This window comes from Dama dama, chromosome 12 (genome assembly GCF_033118175.1).
Source record: "Dama dama isolate Ldn47 chromosome 12, ASM3311817v1, whole genome shotgun sequence".
Taxonomy (NCBI): Eukaryota; Metazoa; Chordata; class Mammalia; order Artiodactyla; family Cervidae; genus Dama; species Dama dama.
Genome location: NC_083692.1, coordinates 99248837 through 99253210, shown reverse-complemented (window position 1 = coordinate 99253210; position 4374 = coordinate 99248837). Strand labels below are relative to the sequence as shown.

The 4374-nt window shown below is 46.0% G+C and overlaps 1 non-coding gene across 1 annotated transcript; it reads left to right on the top strand.

The window, feature by feature from the left end:
• Positions 1-1253: 1253 nt before the first annotated feature.
• TRNAC-GCA (transfer RNA cysteine (anticodon GCA)) lies at positions 1254-1325 on the top strand. The gene has a single exon. It is a non-coding gene; the product is annotated as a tRNA-Cys (tRNA).
• The last annotated feature ends 3049 nt before the right edge of the window (positions 1326-4374 follow it).

Sequence of the window (4374 nt, the reverse complement as noted above, 5' to 3'; positions counted from 1 at the left end):
ACCGCATAACACAACCGGCGGCTTCACAAGTCCTGTGGAGCCACACAGGGCCCTGTGCTCAGAAGGGTACCATGCTGGGTTTAATGCTCTGTTGCTGCCATCTTGAAATTCTTAACACTTTTATCTTTAAATTCTTGTATTGTAAACAAACTCTGATGGCACAGTAGAGCGCACACAGGAGCAGAAGTGGTACTTGTAAATTTGTGTCTCCTCCACTCTTTGCTGCCTCATGTGCATGTTGGACCTGTGATACCCCATGAGCACAGAACTCTTGTGGACCCACCCATTGTGCACGGGAGTTGATCAAGTCTCAAAGCAAGAACAAAGTAAGCATGTTACTTCTACAATGGAGTAAGTGATGGCATTGACAGCGTCAGGAGAACATGCTTTCTGTTTGAACCAGAATTTTCTTTATGCAGAAAGAAGGGAAAGCCATTCTAAGAAGAACAACCAAGGAGCTCTATGGGCTTCCCTGATAGCTCACTGGTAAAGAATCTACCTGCAATGCAGGAGACCCCAGTTTGATCCCTGGGTCAGGAAGATCTCCTGGAGAAGGGATAGGCTACCCACTCCAGTATTCTTGGACTTCCCCTGTGGCTCAGCTGGTAAAGAACCTGCCTGCAATGCGGTTGACCTGGGTTCGATCCCTGGGTTGGGAAGATCTCCTGGAGAAGGGAAAGACTACCCACTCCAGCATTCTGGCCTAAAGAATTCCATGGACCATATAGTCCATGGGGTTGCAAAGAGTTAGACATGACTGAGCAACTTTCAGTTTCAAGGAGTTCTATCATATCTTTCTTCTTTACTGGTATTAACCAGCCAGACTAGGAAAGGAGTACGTCAAAACTGTATATTGTCACCCTGCTTATTTAACCTATATGCAGAGTACATCATGCGAAATGCTGGGCTGGATGAAGCACAAGCCAGAATCAAGATTGCCGGGAGAAATATCAATAACCTCAGATATGCAGATGACACCACCCTTATGGCAGAAAGTAAAGAGGAACTAAAGGGCTTCTTGATGAAAGTGAAAGAGGAGAGTGAAAAAGCTGGCTTAAAACCCAACATTCATGGCATCTGATCCCATCACTTCATGGTAACTAGATGGGGAAACAGTGGACACAGTGACAGACTTTATTTTCTTGGGATCCAAAATCCCTGCAGATGGTGACTGCAGCCATGAAATTAAAAGATGCTTGCTCCTTGGAAGAAAAGCTATGACCTACCTAGACAGCTACCTAGATACTAGGGATTCCCTGGTGGCTCAGATGGTAAAGTGTCTGCCTGCAATGCAGGAGACCCGGGTTCGATTCCCGGGTCGGGAAGATCCCCTGGAAAAGGAAATGGCAACCCACTCCAGTACTCTTGCCTAGAAAATTCCATGGATGGAGGAGCCTGGTGGGCTACAGTCCATGGGGTTGCAAAGAGTCAGACATGACTGAGCAACTTTTCACTCACTCACTCACACCTAGACAGCATATTAAAAAGTAGAAACATTACTTTGCCAACAAAGGTCCATCTAGTCAAAGCTATGGTTTTTCCAGTAGTCATGTATGGATGTGAGAATTGGACTATAAAGAAAGCTGAGCACTGAGGAATTGATGCTTTTGAACTGTGGTGTGGGAGAAGACTCTTAAGAGTCCCTTGGACTGCAAGGAGATCAAACTAGTCAATCCTCAAGGAAATTAATCCTGAATATTCATTGGAAGGACTGATGCTGAAGCTGAAACTCCAATACTCTGGCCACCTGATGTGAAGAACTGACTCATTTGAAAAGACCCTGATGCTGGGAAAGATTGAAGGCAGGAGGAGAAGGGGACAACAGAGGATGAGATGGTTGGAGGGCATCACCTACTCGAACAACATGAGTTTGAGTGCCAGGAGTTGATGATGGACAGGGAAACCTGGCATGCTGCAGTCCATGGGGTCACAAAGAGTTGGGCATGACTGAGCAACTGAACTGAACTGAACCAACCTACACTGAAAATTATGACACAGGAAAGAGAAGTATAGGGCAACCTATAGTTGCTTTTCCTTACAGTTTTCCTTCCTTCAACTGAAGCCTTAGGTAGAGAATGTTAATAGAACATGTAAGTATCAAGAAGCAAATAAAAAGAGTTGAGTTAGTTTTGTGTAGTGTTCCACAGTTCCGGTATGTACAAAATGCATATACATGTATAAACTACAAAATACAAATGGTGTAATTTCAGTAATCCCGTATACAAGTTAAATGCCCTTATATTTGCATTTAAAACTTGCACCACACAATATAAAAATGAATGGCAATAATTTCACATTTTAACTTTACTAATAAATGACCTTTTAATAGAGGGGAAAGAAAACAGAACTTTTCTGAGAGAGCTTATTCTATCTAACTTACTTCGTCTAGCTTAAGATCCAAATCCTGCAATATTCGTGAAAATACCAGATTCTCTCTCAAATCTGATGTCAGTGTGGAGGAAAGCAGAGAAGCAAGAGCCATAGGCTGAGATTATATAGAACCTGGGAGAAACCTGACTCCCTGCCCTCTGCAACAGGGACGATCACTCTCACGATGGATGTCACCTTGGATGTGGTGAGAGAGGCGGGGTAGATCAATGGTTGCTGTCTTACTTCTGTTGTTTTAAATTGTCCTGGGGCAGAGGCCAAAGGGGTACCATAAAACTGGCACAGGCACCCCAGTCTATTGGTAGGATAAAAAGTTTTGAATTCTAGGTTCTATGCCCAAAGTCTATGACTCGAATGAATTTAAGGCTTTGGTTAATAGCCCATGAATTGAAGCCTACTACATTACTCTAATGAATAACACAGTCAGGAAACACCTAAGTACAACTCAACTTCCTTGAACCTCTAAAATTCACACCAGCAGAAATAGGTCTCCGAAAGACATGCAGCCACCAGAATGGCCTTCCATTGTAGTTCTAGGTTATTAGACAAGGGAGATCTTCAGAAAGCTGGACAGGTGATCATGAAAATCTATGAGCAAAGGAGACTCCCCCAAGATCAGAAGCTGGGGCAACTGGCACGTAGACCAAGGGCAGCCGGCGCACAGCGTGCTCAGTCGCTCAGGTGTGTCTGACTCTTTGTGACTCCATAGACTGTAGCCCACCAGGCTCCTCAGTCCATGGAATTCTCCAGGCAAGAACACTGCAGTGGGTTGCCATGCCCTCCCCCAGATGATCTTCCCAACCCAGGAATCGAACCCAGGTCTCTTGCATTGCAGGCGGGTTCCTTACCATCTGAGCCACCAGCGAAGCCCAAGAATACTGGAGTGGATAGCCTATCCCTTCTCCAGGGGATCTTCCTGACCCAGGAATCAAACCAGGGTCTCCTGCCTTGCAGGCAGATTCTTTACCAGCTGAGCTACTCCTTGCTACTTCTGTCCAGCAGGAGCGAATATGTGCTATAGTCCAGGGACTTCTGTGTTCTCTCTTTTCCCAAATGAGAGTTGTCACTGAAGTTATTCTGTTTCCTCTCTGCTATTAAAGTATTATTATTTAAAAAATAATATTAAGGAGTTTCCTCTTGGTCCAGTGGCTAAGACTCTGCACTCCCAAGGCAGGGGGCCTGGGTTCCACCCCTGGTCAGGGAAGTAGGTCCCACACGTTGCAACTGACAGTTCACACACCCCAGCTAAAAGATCCTGCAGGCTGCAATGAAGACTGCAGCTCCTGTGTGCCACTACTAAGACCTGGTGCAGTCAAATAAGTACAGAAATATTTTAAAAAATAATATACACAAATATTGTTTATACATAAAGAGTTTCTTGACTTGGTTAAACATGGAGAGCTACATGTGAAGGGGGACGGTACAGCACCCACAGAACCTGGACGTGGAGCTGGTGGACGCACACAGAGGACATGGTTTAACTTCCCCTGGCTTGTTACCACCCACTGCCACCATCACAGAGGCTCACTGAGACTCTCCTGACGTCTTCTTTAAGAACTATTTACTTATTTATTTTGGCTGAGTCGGGTCTTGTTCTTTTTCTTTGTAAGATCTTTGTGCATTTGTTTGTTCTGACCGCTCTGGGTCCTCACTGCGGTGCAGGCCCCTCTCCGGCTGCAGAGGGGGCCCCTCTCTAGTTGGTGAGCAGGCTCCTCACTGAGGGGGCTCCTCTCGTTGCAGAGCGTGGGCTTCAGGGTGCGTGGGCTTCAGTGACTGTGGTACGTAAGCTCCGTAGTTTCGGCTCCTGAGCTCTGGAGAACAGGCTCAATTATTGTGGCACATGGGCTCAGCTGCTTCTTGGCTTGTAGGATCTCCCAGGAACAGGGATCGAACCCTCGTCTCTTGCACTGCTGGGCAGATTCTTTACCAGTGAGCCACGAGGGAAGCCCTCTATTGGTGTTTTGGCCAAAGGGGCTGCCTCTTGGT